Source organism: Macrobrachium rosenbergii, chromosome 5 (genome assembly GCF_040412425.1).
Source record: "Macrobrachium rosenbergii isolate ZJJX-2024 chromosome 5, ASM4041242v1, whole genome shotgun sequence".
NCBI lineage: Eukaryota > Metazoa > Arthropoda > Malacostraca > Decapoda > Palaemonidae > Macrobrachium > Macrobrachium rosenbergii.
Genome location: NC_089745.1, coordinates 43,386,256 through 43,410,489, shown reverse-complemented (window position 1 = coordinate 43,410,489; position 24,234 = coordinate 43,386,256). Strand labels below are relative to the sequence as shown.

At 37.4% G+C, this 24,234-nt stretch overlaps 1 protein-coding gene across 1 annotated transcript in view; it reads right to left on the bottom strand.

The window, feature by feature from the left end:
• The window catches only part of LOC136838735 (uncharacterized), a 524,912-nt gene extending 502,711 nt beyond the window's left edge, over positions 1-22,201 (bottom strand). Inside the window, exon 1 of the mRNA XM_067104175.1 lies at positions 22,043-22,201. The gene's annotated coding sequence lies outside the window, so the exon portion shown is untranslated. The remainder of the gene's footprint in view (positions 1-22,042) is intronic.
• Positions 22,202-24,234: the final 2,033 nt, after the last annotated feature.

The window sequence follows — 24,234 nt, the reverse complement described above, 5'->3', positions numbered from 1 at the left end:
ATGTTAATTTTCTCGACGTTGCATAATACGAATGTATACATGTGACTCTAGATAAAACAAGAAACTAGTCATTGCCGTACTCATACGAATATCTCTAGAATATATGTGGATAACTTCTGTATACGATTACAACAACACACGTAAGCCATTAATGTATGCGCTTAACACCATATTCTCTCTCTCTCTCTCTCTCTCTCTCTCTCTCTCTCTCTCTCTCTCTCTCTCTTTACCACAGGCACACACACACACACACACACACACATATATATATATATATATATATATATATATATATATATATATATATATATATATATATATATATATATATATATATATATATATATGTGTGTGTGTGTATATATATATATATTTGTGGTGTGTGTGTACATAAAGATATATTTAAAGTATACATAAACACACACATACATACATACATACATACATACACACCATATGACATTTCCACTATGGTTCTAAAACTCCTTGTCTTGTAATGTCACGAGAAAATTATGCAAATTTTTGGAAAATGGAGACCAAAAGAAAAATACTTTAATGACTCACAGTATCAAGATGCTACGAAACATGAGACACGAATCCCTCACAAACAGGGAAAGGCAGAACGAACATGACTCACCTGAAACAGTGCAAAAAAAATCAATCAATCAGTTAAATGGCCACAAAAAGACTGTATACTACTACTACTATTACTATTGTGTGCGTGCGCAAGCACACACATATACACACATACACACACACACACACACACACACACACACACACACACATATATATATATATATATATATATATATATATATATATATATATATAGATATATATTAATATATATATATAAATATATACACATTTATTTACATATACACATACATCTATACACCAATATGACAGAAGAATTTCCGTAACTATTTATTTTCCAACTTTGCATGCTCATTAGTTTTATTGTGTCTTGAAAGAAAAAACATAGTTGTCCAAAAAATCTAACCTAACCCAACTCACAACTATTACCTTAACTGTGCAACTTGAGCTATTTAAGTTCTGCTTAACGAGAATTATTTATTACAGATTATATAAATGACTAGATGAAGAACACATGGGATTGTCCTGAATCTTTTCAGATGAGCAAATTAATCCACAGGAATTCATGTCTTTAACAGTTACACTAAATTTATAAACTGCGTAAGCAATATATTGAATGTTTTTTTATGCGTAGGCTACATTGATCGAGAATCAAGAAAACAGCAAAAATAAGTTTTCATAAAAGGTGTACGTAAGCCCCAACCTACTGTATATTACATGTCATCATTTAAAACTGAAAACAGAGCACGAGCAGTATTACCATGCCGTTCAGGCGATAAGCAGAAGCCAAAATAGAAGAGATGACTTTTGTATGGATAATTTTGTCTCTCTTGCCAAGAAAGAGCACCCACTCTTTTTTTCTTATTGGGTATTGCAATCTACGAAATCCTCTGATTGGTCAGTGCATTCTCGTGACCTTCGGAGCCAAATCTCAATTGGATGGAGGAGCAAAAGTTAAAAAGTAAAAAAAAAAAAAGAAAAAACAGCTTTCGAATAATTTCTTACACAAGGCAGATGGCGATGTCGACATCCGCGAATCTGGCAAGAACAAGGCATCGGTGATCACTGATTGGCTTACAAATTGATGACGTCATCTGTAAAAAAAATTGCGCCATCGGGCCAATGTTGCTCTGACGAGCCTTTTAATTGGTTCCGGCGAATAACCATCTCTTTCATGACGTCACGGGATCCTTCGTTTAAAATTCATGCCTGAGGACCGGTTTCTCTCTCTCTCTCTCTCTCTCTCTCTCTCTCTCTCAAACCCTCCATTACTATTCAAAGACCTCAAAGGGGGAATTATTCTCTAAGCGACTTTCCCCTCAGGCTATCGGCTCTTGCCGAGGGGAAGAACATGAGGAGGAGGCTGAGAGAGAGAGAGAGAGAGAAAGAGAGAGAGAGAGAGAGAGAGAGAGAGAGAGAGATGACATCGAAAGAGGAGTGGTCGGATGACCTCTTCGGGCCGAGAGGTCAAACTAATAGAAGACTTGGCCACAACCAGTTCGGTTGGTCCGTGAGTCACAACGCCCGGAGGGAATGTGATGGGAGACGTTGGGGGACGAGGAGGAGAAGAGGAGGTAGGAGAGATGGTAAGCGGTTTAATTGCTCTGTCGGTGGGGGGAGGTCGGAAGGATGTAGCAGAGAGAGAGAGAGAGAGAGAGAGAGAGAGAGAGAGAGAGAGAGAGAGAGAGAGAGACTTTTCCACCTTTTTAATAAAATTACTTTCCACAACATTCCTTCATAATAAGTCAACGAAGTACCCATCTTTAAACATAAACAGACGTAAATAAAACCATTCAGTGACACCAAATTATGCGCATGTTAACTTCCCTCGAATTTCAGAGGAGTTCCCAACAAAAGACTAATAAAGGAGTAATTTCCTTCTCTTCCTCATCGCTGCCTTTTGTCCAGTGACCCCGCTGACCTTCTGGGAGGTCAGGGGCACATAATCCCCGTTACCAAAGCGAGAGAGAGAGAGAGAGAGAGAGAGAGAGAGAGAGAGAGAGAGAGAGAGAGAGAGAGAGAGAAATTGCATTATTTCTCTTATATTTCACGAAATATCACTGAGGCGTTTTTGAGAGAGAGAGAGAGAGAGAGAGAGAGAGAGAGAAATTGCAGTATTTCTCTATTTCACGTAATATCACTGGGGCATTTTTCGACGAATCACTGCCATAAACTATAATCAGGAAGACGTTGGTTGCGTGTTTCACAATTTTAATTCACCCTATTTATGCATGAAATACAGCTTTGGCACGCATTGGCATTACTTTTTTTTTATTTTGCTGTTCCTTGCTACATCATATTTATTTCATTCTTTCTATTCGTAAAATGAAATACCACGGAAATAGACATAAATAAGTCTCAAAAGGGAAGGTTGCCAGTTTCTGAAACACCCATCTCAATGTTATGTCTTTGGTCATTTGGACTCATCTAACACACATATTCCATGCTATCTTTTTCTTTCGATAATAGCGAGGCCTGATTAGGTATAAATATCGTTAAGTTTTTTTATATATTACGACTGAGTTTACGAAGGTGCACTTGCTTTAACAATGCCAAAACCATGATGCATCCTTTAACATCTTCCTTATAATATTTAGATTTAATAATTATTCCAGAATTTGCATCAGATACTCCCGACAGAAACTTTTCAAGGTCACCGGGAGCTGTACAAGAAAAAATGTTTCACTATTCTTTTAATTAGTATACAAATATTCATGCAATGCATGTGCAAACTGTACTTGTGCATTATCAAACATGATTTAAACAACTTTTTTGTTTTTTCTGTATCGTATCACAATTTGACAGGGAAAAATATGAAAATATCTACTAATAGGTTTAGAATGTTGTGCCAGAGCGTAGAGGTGATCTGACTACATGGAGAGAATGGGAGAACACTCGTCCATAAAAAAAAAAAAAGACTGACGCACACGGCATAATTTAAGTACAGAAAATAAGACAATAATACTCTAACGGCGAAAATAGCATGATAAAACCAATAACGAATTGTAAATAGGTGAAACAGTGTGTATAAATAAAAACTACAACTCTCACTCTGCACACACTCTTATGCGAACCAAATGAGCACACAAACACACACATAAGCTTCCCATCAAAAACCAAGTCTTTTTCATTACTAGAAATTATGTTAAACAAGCGTCACGACACATTAGGTCAACGACGCGATAAAAAATAAAAACAAAGCACTGCCGTACAATGGCAGTGAATGCACTTCTCGACAAACCAAGGTTTCCAATTGCATAAGCTTAGCAACAGCCTTACGTAAGACGGACACTTACTTGGGGCAAAATAGAAGCCAACTTGGAACAAAATATTCCCATAAGTTTAAGCATTTTTGTCTACAAAGTACAATAGATGTAAAGTAGAAATGAAGTTTTATTATCAACTAGATAAGAATATTTTACATAAAGTCATATTTTACCCAACAGGAACAGCAAATAAAACAGTACAGATACAACACAGATATCCATCCTGTGAGGTTTAAAAGGAAAAGGAAATAAACTAACTTTTTTTTTTGGTTTAATATTGAACTTTATCTTTTGGGAACGAGATAAGATTCAATATGATTTATAGTTCATCTTTATAACATCATTATATATATACAGTATATATATATATATATATATATATATATATATATATATATATATATATATATATATATATGGATTATCTTTCTGTTTATATGGATTATCTTTCTTTTATTACAACTGACCATCTGGTATTCTTGTTCTTTTGTTTACTTTTTAACCTTCTTTTCATCTGTGTCTCATTTGTGCCCAGACGATGCGTTAGTAAACGCGAAAGCGCTTGGTACTGAACTTCTGCCTGTCATTTTCCTGTGGGATTCGCTTACACACACATATATATGTATATACATATATAAGTAGACCAGGTAAAACAGAAGATGGTTTCCCTTCCCGAAAGAGACGGTCCGCTAAAACTAACTCTATGGCCTTTATGGCTCTGAAGACTATCGACGGATGTTTAATTAAAAAAAGGTATTAAAATGAAATTAAATACAGTCATTCATCATGCAATACCAAAATAATGTAAAAAAGGAAGCTCTACCATCTTCTAGTTCTATAATAGTATTCTAGAGAGACTTCATCACATAGGGTATTTATCCCAACGCTGGCGGGGATGAAGCCTCGATAGATAGAGTACCAGTGATCAACAAACAAACGAAAGCTGAGCCCCTCGGCTGCATTTTAGCCGCAGCCCTTAATAGCGTAATCCTTTAACCATAACAATAACAAATGGATCTTCTCGTGGTTCGAGTTAACTGGAGCCTTAATTACCAATTCGTCCAAGTCACAGACAAGGGGAAGGAGTAGACAGAAAGATGAGGATTAGAACGGAAAAAGGACTGAATATTGGGAGAATGGAAGTGGGGGCAAAAAGAGAAAAGGAGGCAAAACAGATGCCCGTAGCACAAGAATCATATTGTGGCTTTATTCTACGATAACAGCTTTGGTATATGGCAGACAGAACAAGGTCTCTCTCTCTCTCTCTCTCTCTCTCTCTCTCTCTCTCTCTCTCTCTCTCTCTCTCTCTATATATATATATATATATATATATATATATATGTATGTGTGTGTGTGTGTGTGTGTGTGTGTGTGTGTGTGTGTGTGTGTTCGATAGAAGTAATCAACACACAGTTATGTGTGGAACAGAAATAAATTTCTGACTCATATCGGGATAGAACCTAGGTCTTTCAATTGAAAGGCAAAGGCGCTACCAACTGAAGCACACAAGTCGTAATGTGAGTCAGAAATTTATTTATATATGTGTGTGTCATAGCCACAATGCCCTCTTAAGTTCTTCTAGCGCGACCCCCACAGCAGGAAAAAATAAAAAAAGAGAATGGTGGGAAAAAACTGTGCGCGCACATAAGCCTGTGAGTGATGGAGTGTGGGAGTAACTAATACAGTGAAAATAAATAAATAAACAATAGGAAAATCTTCACCAAAAGTAATTAGCATTGGAGGACTTGGCTGTGCTTCATGGGTGAACAATATTATAATAAAATAATTCTCGCTTAATGAAGGGGAATTCCAGCTGAGAGAGAGAGAGAGAGAGAGAGAGAGAGAGAGAGAGAGAGAGAGAGAGAGAGAGAGAGAGAGTCTTTTACGGGATTCGTTCTAATTGCGTTCGACCCCGAAACCTTCTAGAGACAGCAGACGAAATTTTGTATAGTTCGATAGTAACAATGAAAACATTTTTCTAACCCACAGCGATTTACTCTAACACAAATTATCTTTACTAAAGGGCAACATATTCCAGTATTCTGATGAACACAGCGTATTTCTTGTCTCTATGTTTAAGAATTTTTTGGGAAAAATTATAGAATAATAGAAAAAACTATTGAAAAATAATACACTTATTATAGCATGCCATTCGCAATTTATTTATTCATCTATTTTTTTCTGAGTTCTGTTCGTCAGGGTGAATTTTTTTAAGTGTCCATCCAGAAGTTTTACGGTTACTTTTAGTCATATTGATTGCATTCCGACAAATCTAGAGTCAGTTATGAAACTAAAATCCACAAATTCGTACACATCAGTAGACTGAATAACTAATGTTAGAGGTATAATGGCGTCAAAATTACAAAGGGTCATCGACGCTAGTTTTTTCCTATAATAAATTATAAGCAAGAGAATTATTATTTAAACGGTGCTCGTTTGACCTCCCTCTGACGAAACCTCCTCATCACTATTTTTGTAAGAATGCACAAGAAGCAGCCAAGTCTCGAGAGGAGTTCCATGCCTCCTCTCTCTCTCTCTCTCTCTCTCTCTCGGTCTAAATTGATCAGATCCAACTACATCATTTACTTGGATTAGGGGATTCATGATTTGTCAAAGTATGGATAAAGTAAGTCTTGTTTCTGAAAAAAAAAAACTAGATATATTGGCTATTCAGATAATAGAATTAATATACTTTAATGACTAGAATATCTAGAATATCTTTGAAAAAATTGATAAACATCCGTACACGGAAAGCTTCTTCAAATCATGTTTTCAACAAATATTTGTAAAATTTAATACAGATGAGAAATGTTTCACAACTGACAGTCAAATATGAACGATCTTATAACCGCTCCAAGATAATTTTTGGTGCGACCTATGAGCAATGTTTTGGCAAAATTCCTTAATAACAGTGTAGAGAAGAGACAATTCTTAACATCGAGTTTTGGAACATCAATTTGAGGTTTAAATGATCCCATTTTTAGTTTTCTGTAAAAGAAAATTGTTGTGCCGGCTTTGTTTGTCCGTCCGTACTTTATTCTGTCGGCACTTTTTATGTCCGCCCTCAGATCTTAAAAACTACTGAGGCTAGAGGGCTGCAAACTGGTACGTTGATAATCCACCCTCCGATCATCAAACATACCAACCTCTAGCTTCAGTAATTTTTATTTTATTTAAGGTTAAAGTTAGCCATAATCGTGGTTCTGGCAACGCTATAGGATAGGTCACCACCGTGCCGTGGTTAAAGTTTCATGGACCGCGGCTCACACAGAATTACATCGAGACCACCGAAAGATAGATCTATTTTCAGTAGCCGTGATTATACGCTGTAGCGGCTGTACAGAAAACTCGATTGCGCCGAAGAAACTTCGGCGCATTTTTTACTTGTTTTCTACTCTAAATACTTGCCAAACCTGGACCATCTTTAAACTTATCCCAGATCAAGGTAACCGCAAACAATGGAATAAATATTATTGCAATCCAACAATTACCAGACAAGTTGAGCAAACAAGTGCGTGACGGACATGCAGACAGACAAACAGACAGAGGCATTTGTTACGTCCCCCAACCTCTTTGGTAAGCAATAATAACATAACATAACGTAACATCAGAACGAAACCAATCTCCCTATTGCTAAACCTTCCTGACAACAGACAACTTGACCGACAGCTCTACCGACATCCCAATGGCCAAGATAACAATACCTACGGTGAGGTATTGGCAACTTATGGCATGCACATCACAAACAGGCAGAATTTAAGTCAAGGACAATAAGTGGAGAACGAGTCTTCGGTCTTTGCTGGATTATCTGGATAATCGTATGAGACACTGGTTAGGCCTATAAACAAGTCTTTACCTTGTATTCACAATGTCTATAACTTGTATGCGATATGTTGCCGTCGTGTTTATGACATGTTTTCCTGTAGATTGGACGCGTCCCAAATACGTATCAGGCAACGTAAAAGAAGACAATTCTTGTTAGATCTCAAATATTCCTCTGCCGGGGCAAGGTTCAGGAACAATGAAGCTTTTCGCTATGAAGTAAATAAAAAAAAAAAAAAGCACATCCTTGACATCTGACATATTGTGCGGAATTAATACGAAAAGAAGAAAAAACTAATTAAGCTGTAATAAACGAGATAAGAATCGCAGCGCTAACAAGAGCTAATTTTAATGTACATTCTTGGGATACGATCATGACATAATTAAAAACATTCGACATAAAACAGGATATAGGCTACATATGTGGCAAATGTACGGTAACATTAACGCACCCAACGTAAACAATACGGTGAATACATACACGTGACAACATCATCAACAACAAGCAACATGCCACATAAACAACGCAAAAATCCAGCTGTATCACAAATCAAGGAACAAAACGAGAGGCAGCCAGGACAAACATAATGACGACGATTCCCCTGAACAAATATGAACAACTGTTCGCTGTTTGTCGAAGGAGGGTAAAGGAGTTTTATTTCGTGCAAGACCGTGCCTTCTACACCTCTCCTCCTGCTCCTCCTCCTCTTCCTCCTCTCCCCAAAACAATTGCTTTTGGGTTCGTGAAAATCAGGAATTCTAATAGAAGAACACTTCGGTTGATTTTGACTTCTCTGTAAAAGGAAACTATTGTGCAGGCTTTTTCTGTCCGTCTGCACTTTTTCTGTCCGCCCTTAGACCTTAAAAACTATTGAGGCTAGAGAGCTGTAAATTGTTATGCTGATCATCTACCCTCCAGTCATCACACTTACCAAATTGCAGCCCTCTAGCCTCAGTAGTTTTTATTTTATTTAAGGTTAAAGTTAGCCATAATGGTGCGTCTGGCAACTATATAGGAAAGGCCACCACCGGACCGCGGCTCATACAGCATTATACCGAGACCACCGAAAGATAGATCTATTTTCGGTGGCCTTGATTATACGCTGTAGCGCCTATACAGAAAACTCGATTACGCAGAAGAAATTTCGGAGCATTTTTCACTTGTTCTCAATTGCAGACAGAAAAAGATGAGACCCTTTTTAATGAAAACTATGAGAAAATATATGACTTTTGAAATCAACTACAATGCGAAAAATTAAAGCAGATCTTAACTTGAGTTATTAATTGTGAAAAGTCACCGCTATTAAGTCCTGAAATGAAAGACATAAAATGAATAATGAGGGGCCACAATTTAATGAAAAAACTGAAACACAAATTCAAGAAATCACATAAAAGAGAAGACCTCAAATGACAAACACGTGGAAAATTAACATGCACTTCAAAAGTAAAAAGTAAACAATAATAATTTTCGGGTATCAGCTGGCACAGGTCTGTGAACTTAAATAAAATGTTAGCGAATCATCGTGAAATTAGTGAAATGTTTTGGAATAATATGAGAGAACAATCAGTAAGTTGCGTTTGTTTCATAAAAGACCAGGGGATGACACAGCGAGGTAGAGAAAATGTGACGTGATTGAATACAAAATAGAGAGATCGGAAAGAGGCGGCTCTACGATAATAAAATAAAAAAAGGAAAAAGAAGAGAAATGTGTTTTTACAAAGGTTTTTTTTTTTGACTAGTGAGAAATTATCTTATTTACACAACCATTTCTTACTTCGCTGGTGTTCCCGTGGTAATTTTAAAGTCTATACCAAGACATTATGTTTTGTCTTTAAGAAAACAGAAGTATTTTTATTTGCCTTGTACAAATAAACAAACAGTACAAACAGATATAGTCTTTGTACTGTAGCAGTAAATCATAATTTATCTAAGTGTACAAACACAAAATTGATACAAATAAAAGTAATTACTGAAATATAATGAATAACTCTGTGCGATGGTGTCATCATAACATGATGTTTTGCGCATTATTCTGTCTGTCCATGAAAACGTCAGCTTTTTTTCCTGGGAGAATTTAAGCACATCCTATTTTCTTTATACATAATTGTTCCTATGTTCAAGAAAAATAGCCAGCAATATTTTTGTGAGAAACTCGACAATACCCCCTCTCTTAACACCAGATCTCTCTCTCTCTCTCTCTCTCTCTCTCTCTCTCTCTCTCTCTCTCTCTCTTGAAAAACCAGATTTTTCAAATTTATAATCCATTCTCTCTCTCTCTCTCTCTCTCTCTCTCTCTCTCTCTCTCTCTCTCTCTCATCATCATCATCATCTTGCAAAACCAGATATTCCATCTTCTTCATATTAATAATTCTCTCTCTCTCTCTCTCTCTCTCTCTCTCTCTCTCTCTCTCTCTCTCTCTCTTAATCTTGAAAAACCCAAGTCTACTCTCGGTAACGTAACTGTAAACGCTCGGGCGGTCTATGCGCTTTTGTGACGTAACAGCGTTACCTTAATCGATGCAGATATAAACAGATCCGATTTCATATCCTCATAGCATTCGCCCTCCGTGGGCAACAACGATCGCCCCCCCAACCCCCTCCCAGCGAAAATTTATGCCGAATCCGGTTCCTACGATGCCAAACCTTTCGCACATTGATTATTTGGACGGCGTGATCTGGCGTCGGCACTGTGCTCATAGGCGCCAATGTTGGGAAGAACGCAATATGTGATTCACAGCTCAAATGCCCAATTTGCAAAAATTTTGAAGTATATTTTAATATATATATTTGTTAAGTGAAATTACAGGTAATGACAATAAGAAACCTCAATAAAGTGATATAATTATACCACACAGGTACAAAATTCCTCAAATAAATTAAAACAGCTAAAATAAAAAGTAACATTATCGTCGCCTGACAAGAAAAAAGTATCTCATAAATTTCTAATAAGGAGATTCAACTATAAAGAGAGAGAGAGAGAGAGAGAGAGAGAGAGAGAGAGAGAGAGAGAGAGAGAGAGAGAGAGAATGGATTATAAATGTGAAAAATCTGGTTTTTCAAGAGAGAGAGAGAGAGAGAGAGAGAGAGAGAGAGAGAGAGAGAGATGAAATGATTGACTGCAGATATTCTGGCATCACAACTACCAGGGTCTCAGAAGCAGAGAGAGAGAGAGAGAGAGAGAGAGAGAGAGAGAGAGAGAGAGAGAGAGATGAAGATGATTGACTGCAGATATTCTGGCATCACAACTACCAGGGTCTCTGAAGCAGTGAGAGAGAGAGAGAGAGAGAGAGAGAGAGAGAGAGAGAGAGAGAGAGAGCGATTGACTGGAGATATTCTGGCATTACAACTACCAAGGTCTCTGAAGCAGAGAGAGAGAGAGAGAGAGAGAGAGAGAGAGAGAGAGAGAGAGAGAGAGAGATGAACTGATTAACTAGAGATTTTCTGGCATCACAACTACCAGGGTCACTGACGCCCAGAGAGAGAGAGAGAGAGAGAGAGAGAGAGAGAGAGAGAGAGAGAGAGAGAGAGAGAGAGATCAAATACAGCGATTACCAGCGAGCAAAATCAACAAGCACACTTTCCTTCAGTGCGTACTTCAAATGGCTTCATGATTCACGCTGTAAATGAGAGAGTAATTCAACAATTTTGTTGTTTATTTTTCTGTTCCTTCGCTACAGCTGGCGTTCATTCCTTGGCAAGATTGTTGACAAGAGAGGAAGGACTCTGAAGGAAATTACAATGATTGTGTATGGTTCGTGTAACTGTGTACTGACGCAGTTTCAAGTGTTTGTGTAAATACCTTTTTTTGGCTGTTGTAGGCAGCTGCAAGTTGATGACAGTTTGCATAATCGTGTAGTTACTGTAACTATTTTGACTGTCATGGACGTACGAATATATTGCCTATCACCAGTTACAAGATGAGCATACGATTTGTTAACAGACTGGCTTACTATAATAATAATAATAATAATAATAATAATAATAATAATAATAATAATAATAATAATAATAATAATAATAATAATAATAATAATAATAATAATAATAATAACACAGACCCTACATCTATTCACAAGACAATAATAATAATAATAATAATAATAATAATAATAATAATAATAATAATAATAATAATAATAATAATAATAATATACAATTACACAACGCTAGATTTATCCACATGATAATTAATTAAATTAGCTAATTACTATTCATTTTAAGCCTCAGATTGCTAGACAAAATCAGTTTATTTCGTCAATTAAGTTCTTGCAAAAAAAGCAAAAAAATTAACAAATATGAAAATAAGTAAAAAATAAAAAAAGTATGTAGCAAAAAGACGCAAGTACTAAAATGATCTGAGCTCCATCTTACGCTCACATAGCAAATGAACTTTCAAATAAAGAGGCAGGAAATAGAACATCTAAAACTGAATGTGCTTATAAAGTTCAAGTCATTCGCCCTTGAGAGAGAGAGAGAGAGAGAGAGAGAGAGAGAGAGAGAGAGAGAGAGAGAGAGAGAGAGAGAGCTATAAACAACACTAAATCTTTTCCTTCAAGCAGACGGAAAAAGAGGCTAAAATATTAGGTAGAAAACCATCCAAAATAAATAAGGAAGAAAGAGCAGAAATTATAAAAAAAAAGCGATAAAATAAACATCGACAGTAATCCTTAACATATCGAACGCTATAATATGGCATTCTCAAGGAATATTACCATATCTGTAATGACAACACTGTCCCACAACATCGAATAACGTAATGTATTCACACGTACATTTATAATGCTTCCATTGACGAAAGTGTATGTGAGCGTGTAAGTGTATGTATTTTGCATACATGCAAGCAAGACCTTCGCGATCACGCATGACAGACGGGGACAGAGAGACGGAAGACAAACAGACAGAAAGGCAATATGGCGTCCCAGCAACGCTACAACGAGTTAAAGAGCTTAGTTAAAGCTCCGCCTCATTTGCAGAAGGATGAAACTGCATCTCTCAGAGGATATTTCTTGATGGAAACAAAACAAGCAAGGGCGGCGTAAAACCTTGTTTATCCCCGCGTATAAACAAGTAAACAAGTCGCTCTCCTCTGGCTAGGAATTCTCTTGACTGCCCTTATCTTCCCTTATCTCGGCTCGTACTCTTTCCTTTTAAGAAATGCTATAACTCAGGGCGCGCGCCATTGATAAGAATAACATTCTTGAGAACGGCAAAACTAACTACCGTCTGGGTAGCCGATCTCGACCGACTTAGTAAGAAAGCAATTGAGAGGGACGATTGTACTCGAGTCAGACAACATTTCTGTCATCCACACCACATGAATCAGCACTTTTCTACTTTTTTTTTTAAAGTGAAGGTCAAGGAAGGGGCAAATCAGCGCCCTTATCTAAACTCTGCCCGGAGGGAGACGAAAAAGGGATGTATAAAGAAACCACGAAAGAAACGATATACTTGCTCGAACACAAGATTAATGTAATGAAGGAAAACAAGAGAATGCGATTGACGGATTAATTTGCGTAATGTACCCTGTCAAGCCATGCACTGGGACACTTTCGGGATTCAGAGCTTAAGACAATAAAAAGAGGGAGTTAGAGCTGTTGGACAGAGAGACAGAGATCTAGAAAATAAAGGAGTTGAAGTGAAACCCAAGGCTCTAAAGTTGGAACTGGGACAGAACCGCAAGTTGCACTAACAGTTACAAGTGTTGCACAGCACAACTGAATAAAGGAAGCGGGAACGGAGGCAAAGTAAAAGGATACAACTAGGGGCCGAAGGGACGCTTCAAACACCTTCCAGTAATGCCTACAGTGCTCCACATGAGGTACAATGGACGGCACCAGCCTCCCTACGGGGAATCTGAGAATGTGAGAGACGCAAAGTATAGAGGGAGAGGAAGTCAAGTCACCACATCTACGACTAAGATTCCTGTCCTCAAATGAGCAAAGGCGGGATATGGAGGTTTTGACTTATGTTACAAGGAAACAGGCTAAAAGGGGCGCTTACTAATCAATTAAAAGCAAAAAGGTTCCTGACGAAGAGAGGTGCCCTTTTCTTAAATTTGACCAAGAGTCGCCGAAATAACAACTACTGAAAGGAAATGGAGAGCGAAATGGAGCTGGAATTGGAATATAAAATTTAGGCCAAAGGCCAAGCGCTGGAACCTATGAGGTCATTCAGCGTTGAAGGGAAAATTGAGAATAGAAAAGGTTTTAAAGGTGTAACATGAGGAAGACCTAACAACTGCTAAGAGAGGGTGGAAAACAAGATGGAAGAAAGATAGTATGAATGGAGGTACAGTGAAAGGAATGAAAGGGGTTGCACCTAAGGGCCGAGGAAACTCTGAAAAAAAACCTTAAGTAAAATGCCTACAGTGCATCGTGTGAGGTGCACTGACGGCACTAACCCCACCTACGGGGACACAGGAAATGGATCTAAAGAGATGTATGGTCGGAGCCACTCATTAGAGGAACTGCCTCTATCAACAAAAAGAACTTATGCCTTGTGAATAAAAAATGGGATATGCCCACCGCATCTAGCAAAAGGTTTGACGTGGAGCTGGCGAGATGTAATTCTACAAATCAATTATGAAGTCAATTATGAAGTCACATATGTGGTTTTATTTCCATTACGAGATAATAATAAATACTGAACTACCACTAAATATCGTTCTTCAATGTAAAATGTAACTAGTCAAATTAAATATTATATATATATATATATATATATATATATATATATATATATATATATATATATATATATATATATATATATATATATATATATATATATATATATATATATATATATATATATATATATATATATATATATATATATATATATATATATTATTTATAGTATGTATATAAATTATATATATTTATAATATTTATGTTTGACTAGTTACATTTTTGACATTTTCCAAGAAAGATATTTTTCAATTATATATATATATATATATATATATATATATATATATATATATATATATATATATACTGTATATAAAACAATGAAAAATTTTTGGAAATAAAAAAAACATGATTTGTCAATCAAATGTGGACGCGTTGGAGAATGTAAATGTCAGTAAATAGATTATGCTACAAATAGATATAAATCTATCAATGTATACAAGACCATAACAAACGCATTCATGAGTTCACCCGCTATAATCAGGTGCACAGTTACAGAAATAACTCACAACTCACAGTGGGTTAATAAAAGTGTGCCTTCTCATGCGCTTTTGCAAAGCAGTGCCCTGTGACACGTAACAGGAGAGCTATCAAACGCAAGCAAACTTACAAGTATACAAACATAATCTGCATTATGACCACCAACTGAGGCAGCCATCCCTATGTAACATGCATTTCCAAGAAGCCCTCCTATGAAACCCGGCTCATTGCCATGCGGTACAGTCCCCCAATCGCTGTATTATTCATTGCCGGCTGAATTACAGATGCCGCTCTGTTACTTCGCTTTCCTTAAATGTCAAGTTTTTGGTTTGCTGGTGAGGCACATTTGCCTCCACCTGATTATTTGGGGGTCTTTTTCATAACATTTATCTTCAGGTTCCTCGATAGCAAGGAATACTGGATTCATAAATGGTTTGTACTGCCATCTCATTACTGCATTGTTAAACCGCAGTTCGCGACTGAATGTTTTAGAAATGGTTTTATTTCCCGTAATTATCAAAACGGTGCATTGTTACAAAAAGCAACGATGGTGTGACAGTAATTAGCTAGTGGTGCTTGTATACATTACCATCTGACGGAAGGTGTAAACAGATGTGTTGAATACAATAATCCTGGAATTACGTGGTGACGATTACAGTACTCGCAATGACTAGATTTCATTTACGCACTTTAAGTTGTGCAGCCAAGCACCTGGGCACTTTTGGTCATTCAGCGCTTAAGACAGTGAAAAGGGGGTTGGAGTGGTTGGGCAGCAAAAAAAAATCCAGAAAGTAAAGAGATGAAGTACAAGAACAAAGGTGGAACTAGGAGAAAACCCCACAGCTGCACTAAAGCAACAGTTAGAGGTGATGGAGAGGAAAACTGATGGAAGGAAGAGGGAATGGAGGAAATTATCAACCCAACTCCTTATCAACCCAACCCCCTTATGGGACAATACTCCGCATTAACTTCTAAGGTTCACATGAGAACATAGGGAGTTGCAGTATTTACTTGATAAAGGTTTTGGAAAAAAATCTGTAATTCCTCAACTAAATTTGCTCAGTGTTCGCATAGGTTACTACTGAACCATCAAGGTACTTATGAGGGGGCCTACTGATCTTGCCAATTTTTCCACCTTTGCTGCCAAAGGGAACTGAGGAGCAACTGACAGGAGAAAATGAATAAATGAAAAGGAAATGAAAAAATAAATAGGTCCCAATCCCCCAAAAGGCTAATTCTAACATTTCCAGAATAAACCTGGGATCTGGTGACCCATCAGGTGATACGAGGCCACCTCAGCATGTATCACTCCCATCCAGCGTAAACTGGATTTCAGCGAATACCTTAACTGACGCTAATCTTCTCAAATTAAGCATCTATGCTGCTATTACCGTTGCTAAATGGGTGTGACTCAATTTCTTCCAGCAAGATTGCCAAAATTCACAACTTTGCCTTTAACTCAGACGTTACTGTATTGCATATTCACATCAATCACATCTGCTTTCAACCTTAACCTCCGGGTGCAAGTCGTATAATGAGTTCAACTAAAGGCTACATGTTTATTCAAATAACAGAGAACTAGCGATGACTGACAAAGTAAACGCGTCTCTTTATATCTTTTCTTTGCTGAGCAGGCGTTTGTTTAAAATGAAACAAAACACGTTTCCTCTTGATTACCGTTAATAAAGCAATTGTCTAATTATACCACTATCTCTTGTCCACACCAGGAGACAAGTGACAGCGTTCAATTTGACCCCTTTTCTGGTCTTGACGTATAAAGTAAGATTAAATGCTACTCGGTTTTTTTAAAAGGTATCTGTCAATTATGTAATCATAAGAAGACCCATACATTAAATATTCTTTAAATAAGTTGTTTTTAAGCTTTAGTCTCTAAAAAGAAAACACAAGTAAAGTTTCTTTTCTCTCCATGTCATATAATAAATGTGCACATATGTATCTGGCTTAATTTTTTGGACAAAACATTCTGTAGTCATAATCAGTGTATATGCAGAAACTTTTCTCAACTTATAACTCGTTGGAAAATGATCTTGAAAGGTATTAAACGAGTTTACATGCAAAAATATTTTTCCACCAATTACAGCAATGCTTTAGAAAGACTAATGGATCCACTTAATCTACCCTTGAGTTTTTAGTTAAGAAATAAGGATTACAAACCTAATATTATACTTGTTCAAAATTCCGAACTCTTGGCATTTTAAAGAGTATCTTGCAAAATCTTTTTCTTTTTCTTTTAACGTGCTTTTTTCCAATTTGTATGAGGTAAGCAGGATGCCTTCTTTTTGAAGGACTTTGATTTGGCTTTGGGGTAGACTTCGTAGTCTCGATCGGCTGCCCTGCCTGACATCGCTTAGAAAAGGGTATCTTGCAAATACCAAGCACCAATTACTTGCTCTACTTGACAGAAGTAGTTTCTTTCCTGAAATTCCGTCAACACTACTATTATCTTCAACATGAATAATGTGCAAGCTATTATAACAGTTATCACTCCCAACTTTCAACTCGTTTTGACACCTTCCTTGATTTAAGGTGTATCAAGCTGTCTACATAATGCAAAGTTGAAGCGACATTCTTTCATAGAATTGATTACCGGCAAGAATGATACCAAATTTACGCCCCCCCCCCCTCCTCCTCTTTCTTCAAAATTAATAAGTTTTCATGGGTCCTATCATCCACATGACACATTTATGCTTCTTAAGGTTGATAAAACGTACATATCACATTTTTTCAGTATAGAATACAATGTTGGCTACACATTTCAAGCTGATACATTCGGACAGTCTTCTTACGCCCAAAGTACATTTACAGCCCCTCCTTGCACACGGTACAACTAGGCCCAATTAAGATATAGCATTTATGGATCTCTTCTCGCGGATGATATTAAATTTAGGCATTCTCCTCCAGATACCACAAGAGTCATTAATAATTTCAGTACCCAAAAGAATATAGCTGCGTGATTTTCATACACATAAGCCTATTATTCATCAATCAGACGAGATATCTATTTTCAGTAATAAAAATAACTAACACTACCCGGATATGGAAAAGAGTATTTTTTTTTTCAGAATCACTGACGCCAAAATATTAGTAATTTACTTCTACGTGTAAGATCTACATTGCAATTGATAAATAGATGACAAATACTGTCCTAAGAAAGGATACTCTTTCTCCGCATCAAGCTTGCCGTCTGTTAAAGCCTCATGGGTTAGAGCTTAGAAGCTACAACAAAGGCAAGTAAAAATGCGCAAAGTTTCTTCAGCGCAATCGAGTTTTCTGTAAAGCGTATAATGCTGTATGAAACTCTCAGCTACGGCCAACGAAACTCTCATCCGGCCGTGGGGACCTGTGTTGTTGCGGTGCCAGACGTACGATCATGGCTAAATGTAACCTTAAATAAAATAAAAAACTACTGAGGCTAGAGAGTTGCAATTTGGTATGCTTGATGATTGGAGGGTGGATGATCAACATACCAATTTGCAGCCCCCTAGCCTCAGTAGTTTTTAAGGTCTGTGGGCGGACATAAAAAGTGCGGACGGACAGACAAAGCAATCTCAATAGTTTTCTTTTACAGAAAACTAAAAATGAGTTGTTTATGTAATTGCCAGCTACAGTTTAGCAAATTTGTTTTCTATGCATATGGCTACGTCATTATTAACGACCTATCATCTGATTTGTATGTAACTTCAACTTTCTGCCTTATATAATGCATATATAATGCCAAGAGTATTTAGTACCTAAGCATATGCATCCGTTAATAATAATAATAATAATAATAATAATAATAATAATAATAATACCTTCCGACTTATATAATGCGTATATAATGCCAAGAGTACTTAGCACATACGCAAATAATAATAATAATAATAATAATAATAATAATAATAATAATAATAATAATAATAATACCTTCCGACTTATATAATGCGTATATAATGCCAAGAGTACTTAGTACATACGCAAATAATAATAATAATAATAATAATAATAATAATAATAATAATAATAATAATAATAATACCTTCAAACTTATATAATGCGTATATAATGCCAAGAGTACTTAGTACATACGCAAATAATAATAATAATAATAAGAAGAAGAAGAAGAAGAAGAAGAAGAAGAAGAAGAAGAAGAAGAAGAAGAAGAAGAAGGGTCATGAATGCAGTATGGAATAACTGATGTTGACAGATGTTAGAGCGTTGACTGGAGAAAGAAGAGAAGCTGCAAAAACTAGTGAGGAGTTTGGAAGCATTTGCAAACAGAGAAAGTTCTCCGGTTATGGTTGTAAACAGAAACCCCATAAACGGAGTAACAAATGTTAATATGGAAAGTGGAAGGATGGAATTAGCTCCTTCCTTTCCAAATAACTGGTGATTTTAAAATAGAATAGAATATAGAATTATGCCAAAGGCCAAGCGCTGGGACCTATGAGGTCATTCAGGGCTGAAACGGAAATTGACAGTAAAAGGTTTGAGAGGTGTAACAGAAGGAAAACCTCGCAGTTGCACTATGAAACAGTTGTTAGGAGAGGGCGGAAAGTAAGATGGAAGAAAGAGAACATGAAGGAGTAACAGCAAAAAGAATGAAAGGGGTTACAACTAAAGGCCAAAGGGACGCTGCAGAGAACATTAAAGCAATGCCTACAGTGCACCGCATGAGGTTCACTGACAGCTCTACGCCCCTACGGAAACTGGTGATTTTAGGATGATATAAAGCGAGTCACAAAATAGTAAAGCAAGAAGGACAACGTTGTCTTTACTAAAGATTTTGGAAGGGAACAAGTGTCTATGAAAGCAAAGGGTGGGATGGACGTCCGGATAATTTTCGAAAGAATACCAAAGAAAAATAAATATCAGAAGCAGATAAAGAAAAATAAATAAATATCGAAAGCAGATTCAAGCAAAATTAAATATAGGAAGCAGATTTAAGAAAATGTAGCAGATAAAAGAAAATATAAATATCAGAAGCAGATTAAAAAAAATGTCGAAAGCAGACTAAATTAAATATAAATATCGGAAGCAGATTACAGCAAAAATGTTGTTGCCACTTAAGAGTTATTTTTCTGCATATCATACGTCGAATAAGAAGGTTTAAGGTGTGAGAAATGTGGAGATAAATAACAGTGGTAAAGTGGTAAAGAGGTGAAAACATGGATTGGAGGAAGCAGACCTAAATAGTAGCGGAGAGGAAGAGAAGTATAAAGCAAAAATGATAGTATTTATGCACGACATATTAATGGCATGGTGGGTGTAAAGGGATTTGATAGGTTGTTGATGAGTCTTCTGTGTACATGAATGAAAAGGCTAATGTGGAGATTTTCGCACAGGGGAATCGTCCGCGAATAGGCAGTTACAGTAACAACGTAACTACCTGGTCTTGCTTTATAACTCTGAAGACACACCTACTGGGGTAAACGGTTATTGTTGAGAAGATTGTGGTACCGACCCACTTGTTTTTTTTTCCCTGACTCTAATAGGGTAAATAGTTAATATTGAGTATGCATATATATATATATATATATATATATATATATATATATATATATATATATATATATATATATATATATATATATAATACACCACTAAGTCCACGTCGGAAGGTGAGTGAAAACCGGGACTTTGAACAAGTACTTTCGTAGTCTATTCTACATTTTCAAGTTCACACTGAATACAAAAGAAGTTGACAGAGGTTTATATACAAAAACAAGTGGGGGCGGGGTTACAGTTTGTTAATCTGGGCAGCACCTTCCGACGTGGACTTTGTGATATTCTCAAGCATGCGTTCTTTCATGCTGTATTGGGTATATTTATATATATATATATATATATATATATATATATATATATATATATATATATATATATATATATATATACTACATACATACATATATATATATATATATACATATATCTAATATATATTATGTATGTGCATATATATATATATATATATATATATATATATATATATATATATATATATAATATAACCGTATGGATGTACCATTTGCAATCTTGTTACTGAGTAACAATCATAATACCTCAAGCGAAAAATCAAAGTAGGAAATTTCTTATGCACTACAAAAACACAATGGATACGTAGAAATTCATAGAAACATTTAATCTGGTCGTTACCCATACAAGATAGTTCTCCTCAGCCACATAGTCTACAGTAAGCTTCGAGTGAAGCCTGAAGTTATGGAGTCAACTAGAAACCAAGATTTCTCTCTCCGTTACTGAAGGAGCAGTACTCCATTACGTCAGTCAGCCAAATTAAACCATGAAATCAACAGAGAGAGAGAGAGAGAGAGAGAGAGAGAGAGAGAGAGAGAGAGAGAAGAATGAAACAATGACTTCTTGTATATAATGTACAATGGCATTAGCATAACAATTTACAGCACACTAACTGTTCTCCCTTACCTACAACGAAGTGGCGTTTCAGGAAAATAATGAGCGTATTACATCTGAAGAGCTGGCCAAGAAAGTCAATAATAATAATAATATAATAATAATAATAATAGGGAAAACAGTTTATTTTGTCGATGCCCTAACGTTCAAAAGTACCCGGCCTTGCCTCTAACCCTGAGAACCCAAGAGATGTTGCCGTTAGCCGAATTTGTTCTAGAGCGGTCTACTAATGCACCATAAGCAGTCCGAAAACGTCCATTTTCACGCCCCTCCCCACCAAAACTACAATGAGCATTAACTAGCCTGTCACGCGCCTACGCGCCGAGCCACTGGCGACTTTATACGGCGTATGAAGGGCGTTTACTTTACGCGAAGGGCGTACGACCAGGCGCGAAGGGCATCCCAGAGAGAGAGATCGAGAGGGAGAGGGAGAGAGATAGCAGAGAGCGCAGCGCGCAAGAGGGTTTGTGCGTGCGTCTGTTCCGCAGGACTCACTGGGATGGTTACGAATAGGACCTTAAAACCCACCACCCACACTCCACTCGCGCTTGTGCACTTCCTCAACACTTTTACTCGAGAACACAACCAAAAATACTCCTTCAGACCATTTTGCAGAATTATACACAAGAATTAAAGTCGCACATACCGATAGTCGTAGTACTCTAAAAATAATGACCTCCACCAACTAAACATTGACACTTACCTATTCGTTGCTAATCTCTTTTATTCTCTCTCTTTCTCTCCCTTACCTGGTTTCTCCCGTTTTCCCAGTGGCACGAGAAGAGGTGTCATGAGGTAGATGTAATCCCTGAGGAACTTCTCAAAACATGAGGAGTGGAGGAGGTTAAGAGGAAGAGCGTTAGTAACTCATAACTTAGGTCTTTTTTTTCCAACGATCGGCGCCACTTCAATCCAAGATAGCAACTGGGGGAGAGCCCTGGCGCATGCGCGGTGCGGTTCCGAACACTGAAATGTTGTGGGGAAGCCTTCCCTTCCAAGGTGGAGATATCCACGGAAAGAGAGAAAGAGAGGGTGAGACAAAAAGACGAAGAGAGAGAGAGAGAGAGAGAGAGAGAGAGAGAGAGAGAGAGAGAGAGAGAAAACGGAGGTGCGACTAGTATAGTACAATTTCTCTCAAAGTTTTTTTTTTAAGTGCTTCGATTTTAATTATTATTTTAAAGGCAGACAACTGTATACTTTTAGAAAATCGCTAAAACTGGCTTTATTTCCATAGTCTAACTCATCTCCCTTTATTCTCAAACCGACGTAAAATGAAACATGAAAATGAATTTTACCAAGTGACCGTCCAACCCATTCCCTCTCCCTTTTACTCGGCCCTTCTGCAGCTAACCCCGTCCCCATGACTCCTTATACCAGGCATAGCATCAACCCTCCCACCATCTCTATATTTAGCAGGATGCCAAAGACTGAGATTTCAGCCTGGATCCTACGGTAGGGAGAGCATGAGCGCCAATGCTCACTATTAGGAGCACTGAGGAGCATTTCTAGTAATTCATTTCCACTTCGTTTTGTCTGCGAATTCTTACATCTGTCTCTAAACAACGAGGAGGGAATTGCCTTCGTCACCTACACCAGAACGGACTGTATCTTGAGAGAGAGAGAGAGAGAGAGAGAGAGAGAGAGAGAGAGAGAGAGAGAGAGAGAGAGAACGGGCACAAAATTTCGCGTCCGGTGACCGTGAAAAGGCAATGGCAACTCGTCCACAGGTGCCAAGCTGAAATGGGCCGATTCTAAAGGCAAATGTCTCTTGTGGAACTCTGACCGTATTCCAGCCATATATTTTAAATAATTTTCCAAAGCTTATGCAAGGATATCCCGTAGGATTTTCCTCCTCCCGTAGGACTACATCGACCTTTCGTGAAATTGGCGTACACAGCGCTGATAAGTACATAGCAAACCTGACCACATCCCTGACAAATTTAACCCGTTTTCACTCGCTACCAATACGGACTAGAAATCTTCTTAATTTACACTTTGACATTCATTTCATTTCTTTGACCTGTCGCTTAAATTCCCATTTAAAAAGACAGGAAAAGAGTTTGTACAATTATTTATCTTCAAACTACCTACAGATGCCACACAATAGAAAGAGTACTCGTCCGAACGATACTGAGAAGCCGACGAAACCGCCTGGAAGTAAACCCTCCCTAGTCGCATGCATGACACATAGGCCCTGCTACGTCTCAGAAGGACAATCCCGGGTTAAAGAAAACACCGAAAAAGAGAGTCCACCCTTCCACGACCTTGTCGTTGGAACCAACGATAGCCCTGCAGGATCTCAGGTGTGATGGACAAGGAGTAGAATTACCGTCTTCGTAAGAACTTTCCTAGGCCGAACCGAGGTCTAAGACCTTGCTATGGCTTGGCCCTAGAACAGAACGTGATTCTCCACCCGCCTAAAATTTTTGAGGCTGGGATTGGAATCCCGCCCTTACGGGCGACAGGAATAAGACCCAGGTTCCCGAGAGAGACCTATACGTGTCTGATATAGGCTGGTCTGTCTAGGAAATTATGAGTGAACATGACTTGGCAGAATGTGGCAGACCCACAGGAGGATTTTGACCAGGCTGAGAGAGGAGAGGAGAGGAGAGGAACGGGCTAACGAGCAGCATTTAAGCAGCAGAAAGTGTCTTCCTGACCCTCCGTTCTCTCTCTCTCTCTCTCTCTCTCTCTCTCTCTCTCTCTCTCTCTCTCTCTCTCTCTCTCTCTCTCACTTCTGTTCTATTCTATCCTATTTTGTGGCAGATTACTCAGCTGGAGAATTAATAGCCTTTCAAGTTTGTTTCAAGTGAGCATTTGTCGTTTGAAATTATAAAAATTCAACAGGTAAAAGAGCATGCATAAAATCCATCTACGAGAAGCAGCAGTCCAACATTTTCACTGAAAAAGAAATAAATACTCACGTCGTGTAAACAATGAT